Below are 27353 nucleotides of genomic sequence, written 5' to 3'. Positions count from 1 at the left end.
AGAGCTCAATCTGAAACACTGCCTAACCGCAGTATTCCAATGGATGGACACTAACCACCTTCGGTGCAACTCAAACAAAACTGAGAACCTCCCCATTGGAAAGAATGCCTCTTTCTGTCCTGCCCTGTGGTGGCCTGATAACTCTGTTGCTCCCCCCCAGACCGTCACCTCTGCCCGGAATCTCGGAGTCCTTTTTGACTCTGACCTCTCTTTCGATCACCATGTCACGTCCGTAGCAGGAAAATGCTTCGGCATAATCAAATCCCTGAGAAAATTCTTTGATTTTCTCCCCCTCGATTCTAGAAAGACAGTAACTGTAGCCCTCATACTCTCACGTGTAGACTACTGCAACAGCCTTCTGGCAGGGACCAAGAAGTCTACTCTCTCTAAACTTCAAAGCGTTCTACACACTGCTGCCCGCCTCGTCCTAAAACTTCCACGCAAATCCTCAATCTCCTCAGCCCTGAAGACCTTACATTGGCTCCCTTTGCACAAGAGAATACTCTTTAAGATTCTCATTGTTGCCTTCCGAGCCTTTAACAAAATAGGTCCCTCTTATCTTACCAAGCGTTTTCCACATTACAATCCGAGCCGTTCCCTCCGATCTTCTCATGAAAACTTCATGATCTCCACCAAGTTCAACCTGAAATCCAAAGGCGGAAAAACCCTTAGCACCCTGGCTATTAGAGCCTGGAACAGCATGCCGAGACACCTCAGACTTCAGACACTTGAGAAACCCTTTAGGAAATTTCTCAAAACTTGGATTTTTAATCTCTCCGACGACTGGACCAAAGCATCCATCTAGTCTTCCCCCTTTCTCTCTGTGACCTGTTTTCAAGGATTTTCAGCGCCATGATGCTCCTTCCGGAGCGAACGCCGCGCTCTATAAATACTCCTCCAAATACTCCAAATACTCCAAATACCACCCCCAAGGAAACGGCCTGGTAGAGCGGTTTAACCGGACTCTGAAGGGGATGATCGCGGGCTTGGAAGAGCCCCTCCGGCGTAAGTGGGACGTCCTGCTCCCCTGCCTCCTATTCGCCTACCGAGAAGTTCCCCAGAAATCCTTGGGGTTCAGCCCCTTTGAGTTACTCTACGGACACCCCGTCAGGGGGCCCCTCAGCCTGGTCAAGGAAGGGTGGGAGGCGGCGCCCCGAGGCCCCCCCCGAGATGTGTTCCGTTACATCCTGACCCTCCGAAACCAGACTAGGAGTTTCCGAGAGATGGCCGAGGCCAACCTGGAGGCGAGCCAGGAGGAGATGAAGCGCTGGTACGACCAGAACGCCATTCTGGTCGAGTTTCAGCCGGGCCAGCAGGTATGGGTCATGGCCCCCGTGAAACCCTGCGCCCTCCAGGATAAATGGACCGGGCCCTTCAAAGTGGTTGAGCGGAAGAGCCAGGTCACGTACTTGGTGGACGTCCAGTCACCCCGGGACCCCCTCCGGGTCCTCCACGTGAACCGCCTCAAGCCCCACTTTGTGCGGACGGAGCTGAGCCTCCTACTGGCCACTGATGACGGGTCCGAGGAGGAGTCGGATCCTCTCCCTGATCTCCTGTGCACCAAAGAGAAGGACGGCTCCGTAGAGGGAGTGAACCTCTCCCCATCCCTAACTCCCCAGCAACGTGAGGATTGCCGCCAGCTCCTAGGGCAGTTTTCTGACCTCTTCTCCCTGGTCCCCAAAGTCACCGACTGGTGTGTCCATGACGTGGATACCGGGGACAGCCCACCGGTGAGACACCGAGCCTACCGAGTCCCTGATCGGGTCCGGTCCTGTATTCAAGCCGAGGTCTCGAAAATGTTGAGCCTAGGAGTGATCGAACCCGTGGTCCTGGTCCCAAAAGTAGCTGCCCCCGGTGTCGCCCCAGAACTCCGCTTCTGCGTGGACTACCGGGCACTCAATGAAATCACTCGAGCTGATGCCCACCCCATTCCCCGAGCCGACGAGCTCATTGACCGGCTCGGGGCTGCTCGGTTCCTCAGCACCTTCGATCTCACCTGCGGCTACTGGCAAATTGCGCTCACAGAAGGAGCCAAGGAGCGGTCCGCCTTCTCCACCCCGGATGGGCACTATCGCTTTCGCGTGATGCCCTTCGGGATGAAAAATGCCCCGGCCACCTTCCAGCGACTGGTAAATAGAGTCCTGGCCGGGCTGGAAAAATTCAGTGCTGCATATCTCGACGATATCGCGGATTTTAGCTCTGAGTGGAGTGAGCACCTCCAGCACCTCCGGAGGGTGCTGACCGCCCTGCACCAGGCAGGCCTCACTGTGAAAGCCAGCAAGTGCCAGATTGGGCAAGGTTCGGTAACCTACCTGGGGCACTAGGTCGGAAGCGGGCAGGTCGCCCCTCTACAGCCCAAAATCGACGCCATCCTAGCCTGGGAACCCCCCACTACCCAAACGGAGGTCCGAGCCTTTCTGGGCCTCACGGGCTACTACCGGAGATTCATCCGGAATTACGGCAGCCTGGTCGGTCCCCTCACGGGACTCACATCCAAGAAACAGCCCAGGAAAGTGCAGTGGTCCCCTGCCTGCCAAGAGGCGTTCGATGCCCTGAAAGCGGCCATGTGCACTGCCCCCGTCCTCCAGGCCCCCGACTACTCCAAGGAGTTTGTGGTACAAACTGATGCCTCCGAGCATGGCATCGGGGCAGTCCTCTCCCAGGTGAATGACCAAGGCCTAGACCAGCCCGTAGCCTTCCTCAGCCGAAGGCTGTTGCCCAGGGAACGGAGATGGAGCACCATCGAGCGCGAGGCATTCGCCGTAGTCTGGGCCCTCAAGAAGTTACGCCCTTACCTGTTCGGCACCCATTTCAAGGTCCAAACCGACCATCGCCCCTTGCGATGGCTCATGCAGATGCAAGGAGAAAACCCCAAGCTACTGCGGTGGTCAATCTCCCTCCAGGGGATGGATTTCACCGTGGAACATCGCCCTGGGACGGACCACGCCAACGCCGATGGCCTCTCCCGGTTCTTCCGCCTCAGCGAAGAGAACCCCCAAGAGGATGGGTAGTTCTCTCCGGCTTTCAGCTGGGGGGGACGCGTGTTAGACCCGGCCCTCGTAACATAGCCAGACCTGACCCCTGCACCTCACACCAGCCCCCGAGCCCACGGCCTAGCCGATCCTTCCCACCAGAACACACACACCCGACCCGGACTTCCCCGTCCGTGGCCTCCCTCCTTTCGGCCACACCGGGCCCGCGTGCCCACTTCATGCACCAAGATGGCCGCCCGGCCCCAGCGTGACCCTGGCCTAGAGGCGCCACTCTCGACCCGCCGGCCGCCTGCTGGGTGTCTGGGACTCCTCCCGACCCGGCCCTGAAAGGATCAAAGGACAATGGCAGGAAACCCCAACAAGCGACTCCCAGGTGACAAGACCCCTGCCTGCACAGACTCCGGACATCAAAGAGGAGTCGCCCTATAACAAGGGGTGCTCTGGGACTGTCCGGCAGATTCGCCTTGGAAAACCCCTGAGCCCTGCTGAGTGACTTGCGGCACCCTGAAGATCGTTAGACCCCCGAACTTGTGCTTGAGCCCTGCTTAGTGACTCACGGCTCCCTGAAGATCGTAAGACCTCCGAACTTGTGCTTGAGCCCTGCTGAGTGACTCGCGGCTCCCTGAAGATCGTAAGACCTCCGAACTTGTACCTGAGCCCTGCTGAGTGACTCGCGGCTCCCACAGATTCTCTTGGTCCCGCCGGACTCCACGACGACAAGCGTATCCCCCAGCTCGAGGATTGTGAGCTGTGCGCCGGGTATGCTCCTGCATCTGATCCATATCCCCAAAAGACTGTCCCGCTACCTTCTACCCCCCCTCCAAGACTTTGTGAGCCCGCGCTCCACTTGTATATATTTGCCTTGCTGGTCATAAAGATCCTACAACTCCGATCTGATAAAGATTTAGTCTTAAGAACTCTCGGTGTGGTGTCTCTTTGTCGTGTGGTGCCGAGTGTACGATCCTAGATACGAGATTTCTCCCCTGAGGAGTCTCCCGCCAGTGCCCGGCTACGGTACTTCGAGGGTGGGTCTCAGGACAGTCAGGGTCCCTTCCGGGCCCCTCTGAGGTCGCCTTCTAACACTCTTGAGTCAAATCGAGAAACTCATTTTAATCATGAGATCCCCAAGATGTTGTGTGCAGCACTACAAGTGGAACATAAGTTACATTGTAGCTATTGACCGCAAGCTTCTGGAATTGTTGATCAGTTGAACGGAACCACAATGCCTTGATTGGAAAACGTCTGTGCATCCACTTCACTGAAATGCCTTGATGCTTTGCTTTCGGTGTTGATGAGTCTGCAAAGTAAACTGGACTTACAGACAGTTTTATCCCTGCATGAGAGTTTTATGGGAAGAGCAATGAGACTGCCTGCTGTACCTGCAAAGGCACTTGTGAACATAAAAGATACATGGTACTCGATTACAGCAAAGGATTGGCTGAGGTGGTGCATTCTGCTTCTCGACAGGTTGAAGTTGTCACTTCAAATCCACATTATGATCAGTGCCATGACTTGAACTCAGAGGACTGGGTATTCAGATAACATGTGCGAAAGTCTTGTCAGGAGCCAAGGTGGAAAGGCCCCCACCAGGTCATTCTAATCACGAATACTGCTGACATGTGTGCTGGAATGCCATACTGGGTGCATGCTTCACATACCCAGAGAACAAGAGATCCATATGAAGGAATAATGTTCTATGAGCCTGGAACAAGAACGCAGGTGAATGGAATACCACATGAAAGAAAGAAGGGTTGAAGAACCACAGCCAGGTGAAGATAATCAGTTCCCGGATATTTCACAGAGTAGCATTGGAGGTCATGCAGAAGAAGAAGTAACAGCTCCATCAAACATGACAATCAAGACAGCTTCAGAGCAACAAAAAGATCCAAGAGAAGGCACAAGCACTATATTGAGACCAGAAAGAACTTTCAATGCTGAATGGCCAAGGATCCATGATCGGATGAAGCTGACTTCAAGTGTGTCAAATAAATCAATCCTACCTACAATCACTGAAGAAACAGAGCCAAGTGGTATAAGTGACACAGAAAGTGACCACGTACCAAGTAGATCAAGGAGATCACGAGTACCTAGCTAAAGGTATTCTACACCTGAATTAACTTTTTACATGAGCTATGTACTAAATGTCTCAATTTCAGATTTACTTCGCTGGAACAGAGAATTGCCTGAACCACCTTGAAAGTTTTTGACATTTGGATTTGAATAAGCCTTTGAGAAAGAAAATTCAGTTGTTGATAAACTAATTGAATTAATTGTGCAAATAGATTAAAAGTAAATACTGATAAAGTTGCTAAAAATAATTAAGCAGATTACGTAAGCCAAAGACTGCAGTAGAAGAGTAGTATTAACATTTTGGAAGAACATGGAGTAGGATTAAGGAAGATCATACGAAGACTGCTGTAATTAAGGTCACAAGAAAGAAACTGAATTACAAAGAAAAATAACAGAAATAAAGACTGTTTGTGCAACAAAAATAAGCCAAACTAGCTTGCTGCTACACTCATCATTTTAAGAGATCTGATTTTAGATAAACATGTATTTTAACCAGAGTTAAATGCTAGATTATTATAGGAATTACATTCTTAGTACTAGTTTTAGTAGCCATAGCAATACTATTGGTTATGCATCTTTCGCCTGGGAAAGAGAAACACAACATTATCACATGATGTAGATGAGGAAGAGTTGAAAAACTAATTTGTAGATTATACAACAAATGTTTATTCTAGGTTACTACAAGAGTATACACATGCTATGAATACTAAGGATTTTTATGTGTGTGCACGCTTACCTTCCTCGGGTGAGGAGGAGATGACATATTATCACATTCCTTTGTCATATGCATTTTTCATGCAGCAAATTGCTTGGTTTAGTTTATAGGCAGTAACATTTTGAATATTAGTATTCTAATTATGACATGATTCTTTTCAAAAGTATCTCTACAGAAAAGCATGAACTTACACCTACAAGCGAAAGAAATGGGCACTACCTGGTATTATTTCAGACCTTGCATACCTATATACACTGTTAAGGCTTCTGAAAATAATGTAACATGCTTAATGAGACCTTTAGAGAAGACATTTATTATGATTTTAGAAGAGAGAAGAGCACACATTGCACGTAGCAATAATGTGAAGGAAGATGTTTTAAAGGGTACATGGAAGAAGAAAGAGGATGACTTTAGAAAGAAAATGACGAACACAAAGTGAAGCCTGAATAAAAGACAAATGGGACAGTATTTTGTTTTTTAGGAGAAAATTTCAAAATAGAAAAAGACATGTAGGGAAATATAACTGTGAACATACATTTGATTTAGAATGAGGAAAATGGCAAATTCTACAAGGTGATGAACCAGCAATACCGGGAGTTTATCTTATCTGTAGACAAGACACACATTTTAAATTACCAGCTGACTGGGATAATATTTGCTATTTAGGCTTACTGTTTCCTAAGATGTATCATTTGAATAGTTTAAGTGCTTTAACAAAGACACCAGCACACAGACATACAAAAAAATTAATAGTTTAAATGCTTTAACAAAAACACCAGCACGCAGATATACTAGAGGTATAAATGAGGGAACACAATTGGTGGGAGATATGTTTTGCGATATTATCCCAGCTGTGGGAGTGATACTGAATGATGAGAATTTAGAAAGCTTTCAACAGTAGTGGGCAAGCTTGCCACAAGTACATCTGGACCTTTATTAGTTACTTACACAGATCTAGTGGCAGTAAGATCAATGGTTTTACAGAATAGATCTGCTTTGGATTGTGCTTCCAGAGAGAGGTGGAGTCTGTAAAATTTCAAAGTCAGAACATTGCTGCACTTACATTACTGATGAGAGTAAGAAAATCCAAGAGTATGAAAAACATATTTCAGACATCAAACTTGACCTGGAACCATAAGGAACTAATAGTGTAATAAAAACCTTCACAGAGGGAGTCTCTGTAACAGGCATTTGGATTGCAACAGCAGGAGGAGGAATTCTCAAAGCTATTTTAATACTTGTAATAATTATAGTTGTCTGTTTGCTGACTTCACTAGGAGTGTATCATATTGCAAAAGAAAAACAATATAGAAAAAACAAACAGGTAAAGAAAGATTTAGAACTGAGGGACCACATTAGCAAACAATACCATGAATTAGAGGAGAGAGAAACTTAAACAAAAAAGAAGGGATTCAACTGAAAGTGAGAATGAATTGGGAAATTGATATGGTAATGTTATGTGATGGTTAGAAACGATCATTTGAGGCAGACAGAGAGTGCGCTTTTAGTAAATAAAAATAAATGCAATCAACATGTAGAAATAACATGTAGACCTCAAACAAAACAAAAAAAACATTTTTATAGGCAAATGGGAGCACTGGGCTTCCATAGCTACATATGTAAAGTTAGAAATGCTTCTGAATGCAGTTTTTCTTTTCCTTTCAACTGACCATAGGTCAATAATCTTAGTAATGTGAAGACATGAAGGGTTCGATTGTGCAAATATGCTGAGCTAACCCTACTAAATGGAGAAAAAGTTAGTTCTCAATCTTCCCATAGAGATATATTCATAGAATACAATAGTGTGTTAAATTATGTTGTTCGAATGTTATACAAATGCCTCTTTATGAGTAAAATCACACGTTAGAATGTGTGAGAAAGGCATGATTTAATTTGTGCAATGACGGACCTAACCACAAACTGTTTTCTTTTGTAGAAGTAAAGCCAGCGGGAACTCAACCTCGAAATGTACAATGTTGATAAAAAATGTTTCTTTTAACACTTAAGTCTTTAGTCTTGAAACCACTTAGATGATGGAAACTGTCCTTTTCCCATGATGAAACAGTGTGCTGATTTGCTGAGAAGACAGAAGAATGCAAAATTTTACCTTAGTGATAGATATCAAAATGTTATATTAGCACATGTTTCTAGAGTAGTGGTGTTAGAAATGGGATTTTTGGTCGGCTAGAGCATGTGCCAAAGTCAGGCAGAAACCACCACTCTAGTCAGGATAAGGGAGCTACACTTCTAAAATAACCCCTGCTCACCCCCTTGGTAGCTTGGCACGAGAAGTCAGGCTTATCTTAGAGGCAGTGTATAAAGCATTTGCACATAACCAATAGTAATACAGTGTAAGCACTACAAAAGGACACCAGTTTAGAAAAATATCCAATATTTTTATATACTTAAGACAAGACCAAAAATGATAAAAATCCACAATATATTACTTAAAAATCTTCAGTCATCAAAATATGCTTGAAAAACAGTTCCTTGATATCGATAGCTCCATCCGGAGCTATCACGGCGGCGTAAACAAACAAATCCAAACAGTTCTGGCTGACTGCGGCATCGCGGGCCAGTGACGGTGTCGAGAAGACCCACAAACAGTACCTTTTAGAAATGCAGGGCGTCGGCGACCTCTCATTGAGCTTCCGAAAGCACAGCGTCTGCAGGTGTCAGTTCTGGAGGTCGGTGCAGGAGTCGTTGGGGCCCTCGAATCACAGGTGTTGCAGATCGATCTCCTCTCTGTTGGAGTCAGGAGCACTGGCGTCGGCAGGCATTGGGTGCAGCAGTGCGAAGTGTAGCGGTGCGGCGTGCGGTGCCCATAGGTCGCGGTGCGAGCAGCAGCTCGGTGGCAGCTTCAGATGGCATCGTCAGTGACACCAGGGTCGCGGTGCATGGTGAAGACGGTGCTCGTCGCGGTGCTGGCATGTCACAGTGCAAGCAGCATCGTCATCGTGGCTGAAGCACTGTCGTCGGCTGATGAACTGGAGTCGATGACGCCGGCATATGTAGGCCACGGCTGTGGTGCGGGATGAGGGTGGTGCATCATGTAACTTTACGAGCGGTGCCCTTGAACCACAGTTCAAGCAGCGGCGTAGATTTTGGCATGGAGCGGCAGCATCAGGGATACCAAGACGTCATTGTGAAACGAGGCGGTGCGGAGTGCGGTGCCCACAGGTCGCGGTGCGAGCAACGGCTCGGTGGCGGCATCAGCAGGCGGTGTCGGTGTGACCAGGGTCGCAGTCTGGTGTTGCAGTTGTGCCCTCTGCGGTGCCTTCAGGACACAGAGTCGGCAGCGGCGTCGTAAACGTCATCGGGTTGCTTTTCTTCTGTTGCAGCACAAAACACACAGTCCCCAGGGCTGAGGGCAGAAGAGCATGAAGTCTTTGCTGTTCCTGAGACTTCTTCAACAGGGGCAAGCTCTACCTCAAGCCCTTGGAGAAACTTACAAAAGTAGATTGCAGAAAGTTCAGTCCAGTCCTTTCACTGCCCAAGACACAAGCAGCCACTGCAGGCGAACACACAGCAATGTGGTACTTCCTCCTCACAGCTTCTCCAGCTCTTCTTCTTGGCAATCTTCTTGGTCCAAAAGAGTTCTGAAATACAGGGGTCTGGGCCCCAATATTTATATCCCCAAATCCTTTGATCTCTTAGGCAGAGAGTGTCTGTGTCCGACCAGAACCAGTTCTGCCGACTATTGTGTGACTTCCTGGCAGGAGGTAGAGACGGCATGGTCAGAGGTAGACCAGGCCCTTTGAGGTGCAAGGAAATCTCCTCCCCCTTTCCCCATTGCAGCCCAGGTCTATGCAGCCCTATCCTGACCCACCTAGACTATCTGGAGCCACTCCTGCTCCCCAGCCTTCTGTCATCCAAAACCCAGACATGCAATACACATTCCAGCAGAGGCACATGGGATGACTGAGCAAGAAAATACCTACTTTCTAAAAGTGGTATTTTCAAACACAGAATGTAAAAATCACCTTCACTAAAAGATGCATCTTTAGATTCTGAGTTCAGGCATACTAAAAAAATATTTCTAACCTAATTCCCCGGGCCAGTTATCTTTATAACATGTTATAAACCAACTACCCCTTCTGTCCCATAGGGAATGGGTAGCCTTGCAATAGCGAACAACGAAATTGGCTTCAATTCGCTACCAGGACATGCCACACACACCAGGGCATGTCCTACCTTTACACATACACTGCACCCGGCCCACAGGGGTACTTTGGGCCTACCGTATGGGTGGTGGACATATAAGAAAAAGGGCAGGTGAGGGACTGGGCAGTGTGTGCACTGGCCAAGTTGACATGGTGGTTACAAACCGCGCACAGACTCCGCAATGGCGGATCTGAGTTACCTTCTCAGGGCTACTCACGTGGGTGGCACATCAGTGCTGCAAGCCCACTAGTAGCATTTGATTCACAAGCCCTGGCACTTTGCTAGGGATTAACCAGTAAATCAAATATCCAATCATGGAAACACCAAACCATAACACAATTTACCACAGGAGCACTTGCACTTTACCACTGATCAGCAGTGAGAAAAGTGTGCAGAAACATTACGCCATCAAAAACAGAATCAAAACTGGGAGGTTAGAAAGCAAAAACTCAGGGGAAACACGCCAAAGGATGCCTAGTCTAAGAAGTGGAGATTAAGATTCCTTATAGGAGACTTGCTGAAACCCTGGAATAAAGCATATGGGGAAGATGGTGAGTTGATCCTGCTCTGGTGAGCACACACTTGCAACCGCTCCCGTAATGCTGTGATGCGGACTTGTATCGAGAGCGCTAAAACACCCTGGCGAGGAATTAATTATCAGATTCATTCACAATTGAAGCTTTACGCTGATACACTCCTCTCGAGGACTCTAAGTAAAGACACGAGTCTACGAATATCATCTGTTTGTGATGATCGTTCTGACATCCATAAAAACAGATACTTGTCAAAAGACTGCCTGCGACTATTTACATCGCGATGAACTATTAACAGTGTGCAGCTACTAGGATTACTTTAATCAATCTCAGGGGTCATCTATATAATACACAATAGTCCTGAAGATGGTCTCATGGACGATTGCATAAGAGACCAAAACGTCGACTTAAGACACTTTTTCGAAAATTCATTTATATAAGCAAAAGTGTATACAAATGTGATATTGTAGGACCGTTGAATTGTTATCGTATTTCCTCATTTTACATTGTATGTCTATACTCACAGTACCCTCTAAAAATTCTTTGAAAAATATAAATTCTTTTTATAAATGACTAAAATCCCTTATTTGTGTTCAAAATTGATTGGTATTGTTTAAACAAAATCCAAGAATTAATTTACTAATAAGCAATTGATGAAAGCTTATATCATACTAAAAATGTGAAAGTGTATCACTGTGTACTCTAAACAAATCCCTTGACGGCACCTTTACCCGTTTATCTAATTTCGCCCAGGCCCTCAAGAGTAGATTGGGCTTTCCCATTTCATTTAAATACCTCACACACTCAGCATCCGAGTCGGCTCAGCCATCCCTTTCACTTAGCCTTCACTTTATTTTGCTTACCAGTGTAATCTTATACTTGATGGAAGTCTTCTGTCACTGATGCAGTGGCAGCAGTTCAGGTCTCTGCAGGGTGGCCTTCTTCAGGCTCAGATGCGGTGGCTGAGCTGCATCTGTCACAGCTGCTCCTACATTGATGAGAATCAGAGAAGCTCAAACCTAGTCATGGCTCCACCGCATGTGAATGCTCAGTGTGGAGGTCGAGGGGACTGGTTCACAGCCACCACCACATCCACAACTGCTGAACCACTGGCAGTGGCAGAAACAAAGGTTGAAACTATCAGCCGCTAGCACGCAATGGAGAGAGCACCCGGCTCTTGGGTCGGGCGTCCCATTCACAAGATTTTGCAATCAGTCAGCGCAAATGATCTCCTACATGCCTGCAATGTGGAGAATACTGAGGCCTCAATGGTAGATGTGTTACTGAGTGCCGTGCAGCGTCCAAACAAAGTAGCAGGAGCAGCGCTTCATTCTTCTCCTCAACAGACAACACCAGCTGGAGTAGCTCTCCCACAAGGTAAAACCTTTAACCAAGCTATCCATTCAATTTCAGCGTTGGCTGTACCAGCTGCTGTAAACTTGCAAGACAATGTCCTAATCCCCCCCAGACGGTTCCTTACTATCAATGAAAGCTTGTAATGCCCCCACCCGTGTTCAGCTGGGGCCTGTATGAGTTCAGGCCTCCTCAATCAAGTATACAGTAGTGGATGGAGAGGTGCACAAGTTCCAGGGGGAGGGATTAGAATAGACACAGGCTCAGTAGATTCGTATGCTGTGGTATGCATGGACGGCATAGAAGGTATGGAGTCTGACATGACATATACTTTTTCCGATATATGCAGTGTTGGTGGAGCACAAACGCACATGGGAGACAAGGAGTTGGTATTAGAGGATACAGCATCAGTTACAGTGGCCACAGCCTGTTTAAACTCACTGCAAGGGCCTCTGAAGGAAATACCTCATGGTACCTCTCCAAGATCATAAAGCCACTAGGAAAGGAGTACCCCTGAGAAGAAGCAACTTAAAGTATAAGCTGGGAAGGTCTGATGCAGTCTTAGAAAATCTCAGGATAATGATGGTTCTGATTCTAACACGGTTGTAACACTCTCCAAAGGGAGCCCAAGGATAGTCCCCTGCGGAAGTGGGTTACCTCCAAGGCAGAGGTCAAGGCCTTGATCTCACAGCTATCTAAAAGTGGCCCAGCTTTCCAATTTCACTCGCCATTATTAGGAGATGATACACAGAAGGCTAGTGTTACCCTCAGCCCTGAGCGCTGTAATAGTTTAGATGGTTCTTTGGATTCACCAGGTAGTCCATCTCTCCAGGAAACCCCTCCGCAACAACAGGAGTGGGTAGTACAGATCAGATGGGTCAGCCTGACATATCTAGCACTAAGTAGCCTTCTTTATCAACAATCCTACAGTAACTACAGATCCAATGAGCAAAGGCATTGGAGCACTACGCTCAAGTTAAGGAGGATAATATGGCAATGCATCAGTCATTTTCAGAGGTTACCAGCAAGATGGCACAACTCTCTTTGTAGGTAGCTGAGCTTCAACAATGAGTAGCCAGGGCAGAGGAAGTCGGCTCTGCAACTGTAAAACCAATCAAAGAGCAGGAGAACTGACTCACGTTCGTCCAAAGCAAAGTTGAAGATCTATAGAACAGACAATGCCAAAATAATCTATGTTTATTTGGCATACCAGAAGAGAAAGAAGGCAATGATCCCAGATCTTTTGTTGTTAGCCTACTACAGAAAGCCCTTCCGGACATAGTAGATTGGGATATGGATTCTCAAATCCAGTGGGCTCATAGACTTCCTATATTTGCTAATCAAGCAGTGCAGTCTAAATACTCTCAACCTCGTCCTATTCTCATCTTTACTGGTAAGTTCCTTTAGAGGCAGGTGATTTATTCCAAAGCTCACCCAGCAGCCACTCTATAAGTTGACTCTATGTCCCTCTTTGTTTGATCTGATTTATGTAAGTCTACAATGGACAGGCATTGGAAGATGCATCAGCTAATTAATCCGTTAAAAGCTGTAAGGGCACAAGTGTTCCTACAAGAGCTGCACTACTCAAAGTCATCAAGGATGGACAAGTTCTTCCATACTGAATCGAAGGTCTCTCAGGCCCACAGCCAGTGGATTGCTCACTAAATTCTTAAGGGGCGTGAGAGAGGATAAATGAGGTCAGGTGGTGGCGGTCTCGGGTAGTGCTTCCTGTGGGCTGTCAAACCAGCTGACAGCAAAGGAAGTGGATGATTCCTTTTGCCGGTTACGGGGTGGGAAGAGAGGGATCTGGGAGGTTAGGGGGTCATGGGAAAGTTGGAAGTGTTCAACGCTATGTACACCATATTTCAAGGGATGGGGGTGAGGGTACTCTCAAGAGTCACAAAGTCAGGAAATGGTATCTAGAATATAGCACAAGAAAGGAGAAGGTGAGACAGCTTGAGATTGTAGATAGGAAACAACGCGTTAAACTGGATCAATATAATACTAGTTTAAAATGTATATGTTGGAATGTGGCTGGGTTAATTCAAGCTAGGAAATGACAATTAATACGAGAGGAACTGGCAACGTATAAGCCTTATATTCTGGGAGTAACTGAAACTCATTTGGCGAATACAAATCAACAGGTCCTTATGAATCAATCTTTTTATTTGGTGGAAGGCAAAAAGCTGGAACACAGCTACCTGCCTACATCTAAGCGCGCCAGCCAGTGGCCTTTCCAGTGGTAGCAAGTTAAGAACCTGCAAATACTTAGGACAAGTGACTTCCCGCGTGTCTCGTGATAACAGTTGCAAAAAGGGCGCCCCTAATTTAGCAAAATCTCTCCCCTTGCCCTTCACTCCAAGAGACATGCGCTCCATGGCCAGGAGATTCCATAGATGGTGTATCCACGACAGCAGCTCGGGAGCCGATGTTGTCCCCCATTGGGCTCAAATGACGTGCCTGGCCGCCAGCAGGGCTAATGCAATTTGCCTACCCCTTATGGACCTCAGTGGAAAGACCTTTGGGTGTGAAAGGTCAAGGAGGGTATATTCCAGTGAACGGGGCAGAGAGATATCAAACGCTGCATCTATATTGTCTAGGACCTCTGTCCAGTATTGTTGCAGTTTTGAACAATGCCACACCAGGTGAGCCAAAGTGCCAGACATCCCACATCCCCTCCAGCAAAGGTCAGTCTTTCTTTTGTCCCAACTGTGAATTCGAGCAGGCGTGTAATACCAGTAGGAGAAAATCTTAAAGGAGGATTCAGCCCCAGCCGTGCTATGCGCTGTGTGATGTGTACAGTAAAGGATGTGTTCCCATTTCTTAGGAGATAATGGCCTGCCTATTTCCGTTTCCCAGTGGACCTGTGCTTTAGAGCGCTGCCCAGTAGGACCTGCCGTAAGCATATTGTATACTTCAGATATGAGACGACAGCCGTCCTTTTTCCGAAGCAACCATTTCTCGAATGCTCTAAGAGGTCTGGACATGTGTGCATAATTGGCAGGCATCGTGATCCAGTGAGATATTTGACGGTAGGGGTATGCATCAGTGGTTAGAAGTCCGTAGTCCTGCCGAAGCTGCGCAAACGGGACCAGCCCCTCCGTGCCGAAGAGGGATCCTACCCTTTTACAGCCCTCCTCCTGCCATCTCTGAAATACCACAGACTCTTGACCTGGTGTAAAATCAGGGTTATCTACGATGGGAGTCATCGGCGAGGGAAAGGAGGTCCAGCCCTTTTTTACCGCCACCCTATCCCAGATCTTGAGTGTCAGCGACGTGACCGGAGAGGAGTAAAGATCCCAGGCCCGATGTTTGCGAGGCAACCACAGTTCTCTCCAAATATTGATGCCAGCAACGGACTGGTCCATAAAGTTCCAGTGTTTGCTGGATAACAGTCTGTTCCACTCCACCAAGTATCTGAGGTACATAGCCTTATAATATCCCCCGATCAGAGGCAAGCCCACTCCCCCTTGTGCTTTCGGACACGCCATCTGGGCGAGGGAAAGACAAGGCTTTTTCCCGTTCCACACAAACCTATTAATGAGCACCTGTCAGGACAAAAGGGCGGCCAGACCAGCAAGGATCGTCACTCACCTCCGGTTGCAAGGACAGCGTTCAAGCCATCCGTGAAACCTCTGGAAGTCCGGTCCCAGGATGACAGGACCCACCAGCGCCGCAGATCCCCACAGGTTCGTGACCAGGCCCCCTCAGGTGGCGCGCCCAGGACTCGGTCAGGCCCGCAATGATGTTGCGCAGATCGGTTCTCACTGCAGTAGAACGGCTGCATGTGGACGCTAGTTGCAGCCTAGTAGTCGGTACCGCTCCAAACAGGCTGAAATCCTTGTCAGGGTCCCACCGCCTCGCCACGGCAGTCCGGCCATCCCCCAGCCCACAAGCCGCCGATGCTAGGCCCCAATGACACACACTCTGTTGCCAATCGCCGCTTCCTGCTGATGCTCGGCCGCACTGCGAAATGGAGGCCGGCATTTCACACACTTGAGGGGCACTCACTGGTCTTTGGATGCAGCCGCTAATCCTTCTGCAGCACGTAGCTCCTGTGGGGTCTCGGAGCCCCATACACCACTCTAGGGCCCGGATCCTTCACCGCACTCAGACCGGCACGTTCGCCGGAGCCCCGTACCACATGGGAGCCCCGCCGTCCAAGGAAGCAGAAAATGGCAGCCGCCCAGGAATCTCTTCTCGGTGGCAGCGGAACTCCGATAGCACCGTCAGTCGCCGCCGCCCAGCCTTAGGGAACCTCCGCTCCGCCTCGTCTGCCGCTGTGAGCCTTAGCAAGCAGGTCGTCGCCACCAGTCCATGCCGCCGCGGATATGTTGCCGACCTGGCGCTTAAAGCCCACCAGGGATCCCGAGCTCCGAAGCATTCTCCGCCGGTACAGCTCGACGCCCGGGAGCGTGCCAGACCCAATGTGCGATTGTGGGGACCAGGGGAGAGGTGATATGTCAAAGCTTCCGCGTGGCGGTGGCGGAGGGACACGATCTTGCACCCTACCAAGCCGCCATCTTGGCCACGCCCCCAACTACAGGTCCTTAAATAATTGGGTTATGATAGTGTTGTTTGCATGTCCCAAACAGTATCTCTACGGGAGGTTGCTATAATGAAATCTAGGAAACTGGTAGTCAAGAAACTCAGAATTGCTTCAGATAGCAGAGGTAGGTGGGTTATAGCACCGCTTGATTTTAACGGGTGGATATCTACTATCTGTGTGGTGTATGGCCCCAACTTGGATGATCCTGTAGTTATTGACTATTTAAAAATGGAATTGGTGGACTGGTCTGGGGACCCAATAGTTATGGGTGTTTTCAATTGTGTTATGGACTATTGCATTGATACTACTAACCACCAAGCAAACATTAGGATGGTTAAAACTCACACTTCTATAATGGAAATAATGTGATTAAATGGTTTAGTTGATGTTTGGAGAACTTTGTTCTCTCTGCTACCAGGTTAAACTAATCACTCTTCCCCTCATAGACAGTATTCTTGAATAGACATGATACTGGTGCAAGGACGGATTTTGGAAGGGGCGCTTATCGCGATCTGTCCAAAGATTACATCAGACCACAACCCCATTATGTTTACTATGCAGGCGACATCAGCAGAGGTAGAGGGTTCATACCCATTCTCTTTCCCTTGACACCTTCTCGTCAAGATGGGGAGAGCAAGATGGTGTCAGCGTGAATCCATGTTCCACAGCCGCGCACGCCGTGCTTCTCGACCATCGGCTATGCAAACTGATTGATGATGCTGAATCTGCGAGGGAGCAGGACGCGAGGGCAACAGCTCCGCTTACATGCCCGGGAAAACATTGTAGCTTATCGGAAGAGTGCTGCGCGAGGAGGAGCGCTGCATTTCTCCTTCTGCCTTCAGACATTGTGTTACATTGTATCCTCAGTGGTCGCGCTCACTCCGGGACCAACAAGGCTAAAATTGGGAGGGAGAAGGATGCGAGCGCAGCCGTTCTGTTTCCAAGTCCAGGGCTTGAAGGTCAATTCACTGTTGTGAAATACATCATGCCAGGAAGAGTGCTACATTTCTTCGCCTACCTCTGGATTCTGTACTGCTTTATTGCTTTGCTGCTCGTACTCATTCCGTGCTCCCTGCTGGCGACGCTGAGTCCGAGAGGGAGCATAACGCGTGGGCAGCACCTCTGTTATCTAACCTTGGGAAGCACGAAAGTCATCTTTGCTTATGGGAAGCGCGTCGCACTGGGAAGAACGCTGTATTTCCTCTTCTGCTTTCTGATACTTCGCTATTTTGCTCCTTTGGTGCTCGCGCTCACTCTGGGAATTTTTCCATCAACGCAGGGATGGCGTTCGTGCTTGAGGATGTTGAACAGGGGCTCCAAGGCTGGGAAAACCAACAAGACAAAGGACACCCTGCCCATGCCAAGTAGCACTGCTCCTGGAGAAGCAGCTATACCGGACAACTCACTCAGAGGTGAACGTGAGGCTGATTGTCTTAAACATGCCACGTGGAACATCGGGGGCAGCGGGGGCGCTAGGGGAGCTAAGCAAGGCTTACAACCTACGATTGTAGAAATGCTCACTGGTCCCAAGGCACTGCCTTATAATCTTACTACTGCTCTGGATGGTGCTCCAAACGCTACCCCTCTGGCTGCGCCCAAACTAGTTCATCTGCCCGGAGAGGCCCAGGAGAGTCTGAACCCTGAACCAAAACCAGGTGGGTCCCAAGAAAGCGGCATACAAAAGGAAGAATCTCAGTCACTTAGTGAGCAGTTGGTAGATCAAAGTGGCACAGAGGGACTAGTGGCGTCAGCAAATTCATCTAGTAACCTGTACACTACTACTCCTCTATCTGAAGAGACTGCCAGACTTACACTAGACTCAGGCTCAATGTCCCTCCCGGACTCTGCCTCTTCGACCGCCCTACTCTTAAGCCCCACCAAGCTGCTGGCGGATAGTGTGAGCGGGTCAAAATATCTAGCAACAGGTATTAAGGATTACATCCTCAGAGTAGAACCCTATCCCAGCCTCAGAGCCCCCTGGACCCCAGAGATCGGTGTGGACCGCTTTTATTCTGTTTCAGATGGCTCTCTATCAACCTCTGATGGAGATCAAACTAGCTCTAGCGAAGACATTAGCATTGATCTCTCTAAAGACATGGGGACAATACAAAACCATAAGAAAAATAGAAACCCTCCTAAGAGACGCAGCCAACTTAAATGGGACTATTCAGACTCACAAATGTCCTTTCCCCCATGTGATGAAGCTGAGCAGGTGTCTATCTGGGAAAACGCCAAATCTTTAACAACAACAGAACCCACGACAGAGCCCTCCTTATCCTCAATCTTGGCCTCGATTAAAGAATTCCAAGAAGAGGCTCGCTCTGGTAATCGAGAAGCTAAGGGGGCAGCCAAAAAGCTACAAGGGGGCCTGTGAAAATTAAATAAGGTATGCACTGACATCAGCGACTGGGTCAGTATGGTTGAGGGCCGTACAGTGAGCCTATAAACGGAAGTAACCACTTTAAAGAGTCAGGGGTCTGCTCATGAGGCATGCCTGGCAGATGTCAGCATAAAACGGGAGGAGCAAGAAAATCGACAGCGCAAGAACAATCTCTGACTGCTAGGCATCCCGGAAGGAATCGAAGGAGACGACCCAAGGCGCTATATTGTAAAACTGCTACGCGAAACCTTCCTGACTCAAACAAACTGGGACTATGAAATCCAGCGAGTGCACCGCTTCCCCTTCAATCTAAAACCGAGTCGAAGTGGCAGTAGCTCTTCCCGTGGAAAACCCGGGCTTTTTTAGTGTTTTTTGGGAACTTCCTCCTCAGACAGTTTTTGTATGATCAGGCTAATTCATTGAAGGGGGCTAATGGTGTTATGTTTTTTGCCAAACTGGACTTTTGCCACACAACGGTAGAGCGCAGATGGCATCTGCGCCAACGAATCCCCCCATTTCAAGAGTAAGGCGCTCAAGTGTTTTTAATGAATCCTGCCAGACTGAAAGTTATTCTGAACAGGTCCACATGGATCTTAATGTCCGAGGTCAAGGCAGGGGAATATCTAGGGGAGATTAAGGCAAAAAAAGGGTAGCAAGCAAAGACTAGAGGGACATTTTACCAGCAGAAGTGTAATTTGATATGCCAGAAAAGTAATTACAGCTCAATGGAGCATCTTTCCCTTGCTACACTTGATTGATGGGGAAGTTACCCATAAGATATATACTGTGGGGTATTCAGATTTTTTTTGACTTGGGTGGTCCGCCCTTTTAGGTTCAAAATGTTATAGTATTATAGTCCAAGGCCGAGGCCGAGTATGACATCTGTGAAAATAAAGGCGCGGCCTAGTGGTGAGGCATCCTAACTGACAACCATCATTCAGGGTTTCCCTGATTGTTCTATGTAGGGGGTGGGAGGGAAGGGTGGGAAAGGGGGGGGGTCACGATTTGGTGATAATGTGGTTCATGATATTGGAAAGTTTGATACTTATTGGTGAAACCAAAATACAGAAAAAGAAGGGTAAAAAACAAAAGAAAAGGAAATAGAAAAGGAAATAATGCACAAACAAGTAAATTTCAGGATATTGTGGGATACATAAAATGCATGACGATTCAAGATGAATACCTAGGAGAAAAGCAAAAATGGTAAACAATATGAACAATCAATGTTCCTTAAAAATTGAGTCTGCTAACATTTGTGGTTTAAATGATGCCCTGAAAAGGCAGAAAGTAGCTCAGGGTCTACGTTTTTTAGGAGCTGAAGTAATTACCCTACAAGAAACACATGTGGAGGGATCCTAGAAGCACCTACTAAACTCACTGGGGTATAGGGTCATCGGAGGAACCTCTCAGGGGGCAAAGACAAGAGGGGTTGGAGTTTTGGTTTAAAATAGATACCCATTGACTTCCAGTAGGGTGAAGTCCGATCCTCTTGGCAGGTGGGTAATTGCAGAACGCCATCTCCCCCCAATTTTGTCTTTACACTGTGCTCTATATATGGGAGTAATACTGATGACCCCGGGGTCATTAATTGGATCTTGGGAGAACTCGCCCACTTGCCTCTACCACTGGTAATTTCTGGGGATCTAAAAATCAATCTACCCAGTAACTGGAAAGCAAATGATCACTGGCCTTACACGGAAAGGAAGCCTAAAGTCTATCAGGCCCTACTTAATTTAATACAAACTCATGGGCTCAGCAATGTCTGGACCACTTTAAAATCAACTTATTTTTCTGCTCCACACCTTTCCCTTGCTAGACTGGATTACTTTCTTGTCTCTTCACCACTACTCCAAAGCTGTTCTATTGAGATCGCCCCACGTTTTATGTTGGATCACAATCCTCTCATCTTAACCATCAGTGGGCTAGGGTTTAGGGGGGAAACCTTGAGCTGGAGCTTCGAAAAAGCGTTATTGTATGATGAGGGCTACCAACTACCCCTGCAGGGGTGGATCAAAGAGTTTTGGGAAATTAATATAGGATCAGCATCAGTGAGAACGGTGTGGGACGCAATGAAGGCAAGCATCTGAGGGGAGACCTTGAGGTATTCTATAAGGAAGAACAAGAAAGCCAAAGTACAGCTAGCGAGGGCACAAGACAAGATATAAAAGGCAGAGGAAAAATTTATCTTAGCAGTCAAATCGGGTGTCGAAATCGAAAAAGCCCAGATACAAGTGATAGCCAGTAAGGCAAAAATAGGGTCCATATTTGCTGGGAAAACTGCAATGAAATGGGCTTCTGCTAGGGAAAAAATATATGAATGTGGTGATAACATCGGTCATCAACTTGCTCTCAGAATTAGACAACAGGTGTCTGCTAGCGAAATTTTGTCATTTCAAATCAGCTCTGGCGAGATTACAAAGTATTTAATTAAGATTCGTAAAGCATTCCGCGCGTTTTACCAGAATCTTTATTCTGAAGACAACACAGGACCCTTAAAACTGAGAGAGGATAAATGCTTGGAATATCTGGACCAAATGACCTTGGCGGTACTTAGTGCTGAAGATCATGACCAACTTGAGGAATCTCCCGGATGGGATGACAGAGCTAAAGCCCTGGCATGCCATCCGGATGGGAAAGCGGCCGGGGCAGACCACATACTGGTTGAGTTTTATCAAATATTTGCCCCTCAGATAAATACCCTCTTCACTCTATTGGTAGCTTCTATTTTTAACGGTGCACCCCCTCCGGACTCTTGGTCTAATGCCAAGATTGTAATATTCCTAATAAAAGACAAATCTCTGCTAGAAATGGGATCGTACTGACCAATAACTCTAATTAACTGTGACTCTAAGATATATGCAAAAATATTTGCAACAAGACTATCTTTAAGAATAGAGTTTCTGGTATCACAGTCGCAACATGTGTTCATCCCTAAAAAGAGCACGAGGGAGCATATCCGTAGAGCTATCACCCTGCTGGACGCAGCCCAAGTAGCAGGCGACCCTATCTCATTAATTCTACTCGAAGCTGAGAAAGCGTTTGATCGGGTCTCCTAGTCATTTCTCTGGGTTGTCATGAGCAAAATGCGCTTTGGGCCTACGGCAATACAAGCCATACAAGCTCTTTACAGCAATCCCACAGCTAATATATCAATTAATGGGATCCTGACAGAGCAGATCAAAATCTCACAGGGGACCCGCCAAGGCTGTCCGTATTCACCTCTGCTCTTCGCTCTCTATATAGATCCTCTCATAAAGGCTATAGAAAATAATCGATCCATTCGAGCGGTGAGCAGATTTGGGCTAGACACTAAAATCATGGCTTATGCCGACGACCTGGCGGTAGTGACCCCTGATCCTCTGAACGCCATTAATGCTCTTGAACAAGAGGCAAAATAAATTGGGAAAATCTCAGGCTATGCCCTCAATGAAGGCAAAACCCAGATTATTAACAACCAAATTGACTGGGAAGATGGCCGGGTGGTGCAGTCTGCGAAATATCTGGGGGTCACCTTAACTGCCAACATCGACCTGATAGTTCAGAGAAATCTTACCCTGCTAGCTAAAGAAACCAAACGGGCACTTAAACGGTTAAATAACTAACATCTTACCATAGTGGGGAGATGTAATGTTATTAAAATGGCCTACTTTTCTAAATTGTTATACTTCTTTAGGGCCATCCCTTTGGAGACGGTTAAAACAATGATACAGAGATTCGACCAAATCTTTTCCCAATTTATCTGGGCATACTCTCGACCAAGGCAAGCTTTCAAACTGCTTTCTCTTCCCCGGGAGAGGGGCGGTTGGGTGCTACCTAATCTAAGATTCTATTTGGGCCTCGGTCATGCAATATAGCGCAGAGCTGCTTCAAGAAAATTCACATATCCCAAATTTAGGTCTACCATAACCTTATCAATTGCTTTTGGGGGAAGAGACCCGTGGTTGTCTCTGGAGGTAGCTTTCCTTCGGATACTACAAATGGGTAAGATTTAAGACCTTATATGAATGCCTACAAAGTTTTCTCCAACATTCGTAAAACTTTAGGGCTGGGTAACCTGAGCTATTATTCCCCTCTGAATAATAATCCTAATTATATGCTATATTAGTCAGTTTAATGCCTGACGATATGCTTATCACTGCTAACAAATGGCAAGTGAAATTGAATATCTCTTTTAACGTATTCAATCAGGCCGTGCAACCCGCCTTTTTTTATAGATCACACCTGGCAGAGTTGCTAAATGGGGAACAGGGGCAGGAAAGCTTTGTCCCAGATGCGCCGAGTTCAGTGTAGAATCGATACACGTTTGCTACTTATCCCCAACTTACACCTCTACTGGGTCCGATACAAGACTTCTTTATTAAAGTTCTTTCTCGGGAATATCAGCTAACCCCCACGGTTGCTTTATTAGGCGTGCAAGACAAGATTAGTAGAAAGAACGGAGATGCACTTATTTTTGTGGCTATGATCATATTACGTCTCTGCATAGCTTCATCTTGGAAGAACCCCAATTCCCCATTATTTTCTCATTGGCTAGCTCGATTGATTTCTACTTGCCATTTGGAAAAAGCTATATTCTCCAGAATGGGCAGTCGGGTGAAAAAGAAGAGTCTTGTCATCTGGCAAGCCCTTATCTGCTTGGCTCAGATAGATTGATTCAATAGGGTTTTTAGTCATGTAAGTAATAATTCATGCTTTCCATTCTAGGCAGTATCTATTTACCCCCTGAATCTAGAAATAAAGCCAATACCCAAGTTCAGGAAAGTCTTGGCTGGGTAAATCTCAGGGTACTCACAATCGAGACATTTTCTTCTGTGCATTGTTTGTGCCATAACAAGATTTAATTGTATAAACTATAATGCACTGTTATTTCTCTTTTTATCCTTTCTTTTTCTTTTTTTTCCCTCTCTTCCCTTTATCCACTGTTTTATCGATTCTCGAAGCATTAGACATTGAATACCTGTATTAGGTCACTCTTTACTACGTGTCCATTCTGATGTTTTTAGCGTCGGGGTTGGGGGGGTGGAGGGAGGGTAGGGCGGAAGCACTTGTTCGAAATGGTTCTTTTGTACTTGACTTTTGTACTTTCAAATAAAAATAAAAAAGACACCTTCTCGTCAATATGGAATAATAGGGACATATAAAACACTTACTTTTAGAATACATAAGTAGCAATAAAGGGTCTGCCACAGCTGCAACTGTGTGGGACTGTCTGAAGGCACATATTAGGGAGGTAACGCTTCTGTTTATTCTGACTCAAAACAGACGCAAACAGCATGAAGCAGCCCAATGTTGGTAGGAGTGTCTGGACCTAAAATTACAACATGCTCAGGAGATCCTCTCCAAGGATACACAAGAGCAGTCTCCATATCTGAGGTTAATTGAGAGTCGTTAAATGCTTAGCAGGGGACAAATGGCGAAAGTGGCTGCCATCTACAAGAAGAACAAGGCATTTCAGTATGAATACAGGGAAAAGGTGGTTCACCACTTGGCACATCAGATCTTTGACAAAAGGGCGAGCAGTACCATAAATCGGATCTTGGGGGATGATGGGGCTGCATAGACCTGTGGGAAAGTAGGACCTGCTTTCATGCTCACCCACACTTTTTGCTTGATGCAATGCTGTTTCTGCCTAGCCTGACTGGGATCCTGCTAATCAGGACCCCAGTCTCTGTGCTTTCTCCCCTAAATTGGTTTGGTAAGCACTTAGATACATCACAGATTGGACAATAATATATGGTAATAAGCTACCCAGGGCATAGGTACACCAGGGGTCCCCAATGGCTGAAGCACGCATTATGCCACCCATGGGAGGCCACTCAATTTGCACTACAGGCCTGCCATTGCATCCTGTGTAAGCTGGTGCTAGCAGCACTTACGAAAGATATAGGTTTCCCTATATCTAGGGTTACTACACTTAAAACCTATAAGTCACCTCTAAGGCAGGCCTTACAATCCTGAAGGCAGGGTGCTTGGTTCTAAATGGGAGGGTGCCCCTGCCTGAGCAGGACACCCCTACAGCCCATAAAGTCCATTCACCCGGGCTGTAAGTGAGACAGCCACAAAATTGGCATAGGATGTTTACAATAAGCTAGAGGATTCTTACAATCAAAGTAGTACAGAACAAAAGTCGAAGATTTGACTGAATTTTGAATTTTGTTTAGCTAAAAAAGCCAAGTCTTTGCCAATTACATAGTAAAGATTGCAGTAGGCTAATGGCAAACCGTACACACATATTGGAAACTGGAATATTACTTGTTAGCAGTAAAGTTCAAATCAGTATTCAGAAATACAAACATCTCCCTGTCTATGTTGAGACCATAGTCAACTGCCCTTAATTTATATATCCAAATAGCCTCCAATTTGCATAGGCAATGTATTCTATCCTCCCCCATAGGGTTCTCTACAGCCTTAGCTAAGCCATGGAATCTCACACTAGTGAGATCCGCTATTCCATGCGATGCATTAAAATGTACGGGCATGGAAGTATCATCCTTATTTTTCATCTTTAAGTGATCTTAGCGGTAGACTGTATATTCTAACCAACAGCCTACAAGACGAAACACGTGTCGGCTGTCTATACCAACGCAACAACTACGTGTCAACAAGTCAAGCATTTACACCTTAGATTATATTATTGTGTTTTTCTTGTTTTTTCTTGATGTATCATTAAATTCAACTGACAACAGAGTCAGTTTGAAAATATTTTTGTGTTGTGCTCTGCTTTATAAATGTTGTTTATGTAAGTATATACAGAGCAACACTGTATCAATGGCACAGTTTTTTGCATAGAGCACACTCTCACTATTGTTACCTAATAATTGCAAACATAACGGAGGTGCTGACTGTTTTCTTGTTACCACTGCCATCTGTCTCAAGTGTTACAATGAACCCTATCATGTTTGGTATCAAACATGTTAGAATCATACCTTCCACACCATAAATGTTGTGGGAGGTATGATTCAATGCACCTTAAAGCTCTTGGAGGCCCTCGGTGCTCCCGGTACCGGTCTTCCAGACACGGACAGCAAGCTAGGGCTGCTGCCGGCTAGAGACAAGTTTTGCCCTCCTGCTGCTGAGCCAAGCTTGGACAGAGGAAGGCAGAACAACAGGTTTCCTCTCACAGACAGGGTTTAATTTATTGGGGCAGGGTGGGAGTGCTTGCCAACGCCACATAGTCTGTGTGCAGGGCACACTTGGTGCCCTCCATGCATAGTCCAGTTTAAACCAGTTCGGGGAGCCATTGGGTCCCACTCTGGCATGAGCCTGGACAAAGGACAGGGGAGAATCGTCCCCCTTGTCCAAAACCTCCTTAGCGAGGGACCCCTGTATCGTCCCAACCCTTTCCTTAGGGTACTTAAGGGCTTACCTGAGGGTGGGTCCCTAGATTTGTCATGGGACATGATACATTTCCGACACTACTTCTTCTTCAACTGTCTGGGCACTCTAGACTTCGCTGGACTTAGCTCTGGGCATCAAGGCTGCAACTGGGAAGACTCCTGCTGCTCCTGATCTCGTCACCCTGCTCATCTGCAGCAACGTCCATGCCTGTGCACCATACAGGAACCTTTCAAAACCTGTGGGGATCCAAGACACGTGAAGGAATCTCCCTTGAAGTGAAGGAGTCACTTTCCTGCATCTGCAGGTACCGCAACTAAGCTGACTGGTCTGCTGATCTTGAGCTCCCATGGACTCCAATAGGCTCAGCAAAACAGATAATAGTTCTTTACATACCTTGAGACCTGCCCTGTACTCTCAACAAGTTTGAGGCCAGTATCCCTCATCAGAACCACAGAAACCGAACCCCTGTGCACTGTGTTGACTTGCAGTTGCAAAGGCTTGTTTTCGTCCTTCCACCAAGATCTTTGGGCTCTGAGTAGCCCCAACGTCAAGAATCTCCAGTGACTCAGATCTTCATCCTCACCACATCTTCTTGCATCGTGGGCTTGCATCTTTGGTGAGCTGCTCGAGGACCTCTTGTGACTCCAGTGCCTCCGGCCCGTGGGTCATCTTGAGGATCATCTTCATATTCTTTGGGCTCCCCTTATTGCTTGGGTCTTGCCCTGCTTGTGATGAGTCCCCTGGACCCTGCTGGTCTCAACATTACACCTTTCTCCACTTCCACATTAGTTGCAGTTGCCAAGGCTTGTTGGCGCTCTGGCCGGACAACGACCCCTCAACTCTCAACATCTGATGTGGGAAAGTTCATATCCAGCTCCTGGTCATCCTCAGCATTGCATGGTACGCACAGTTGCAATTTCAAGGTCACCAACAGCTTCCCTGCAACATCCAACATCGGTGGGCATTCGTCATCCATGCCACCTGGTCACTCCTGAGTGGCATAGACTCTGTCCTCTCTGCTTGCAGGTGTTACGAAGTCACCCACCTGTGCTCCAGTTTGTTCCTTCTTCGATGCTGCTTGAGCCCGACTCACTCTGAAGCCCACCCGAGCAGCAAGGTGTAGGCGCCTGCCACCAAGATGGACCCCCGGGGGAGAAGGGGGATATTGGAGGAGAGAGAGAAGAAGACAAACACTGGACTCGCGACTGGGTCCTATCTTGGGTCTTCTTCAGGGAAGGGGAGATGACCGGATTGCTAG

This window comes from Triturus cristatus, chromosome 6 (assembly GCF_964204655.1).
Source record: "Triturus cristatus chromosome 6, aTriCri1.1, whole genome shotgun sequence".
Taxonomy (NCBI): domain Eukaryota; kingdom Metazoa; phylum Chordata; class Amphibia; order Caudata; family Salamandridae; genus Triturus; species Triturus cristatus.
The sequence above is the reverse complement of the archived record's forward strand: the minus strand, read 5'-3'. Positions refer to the sequence as shown.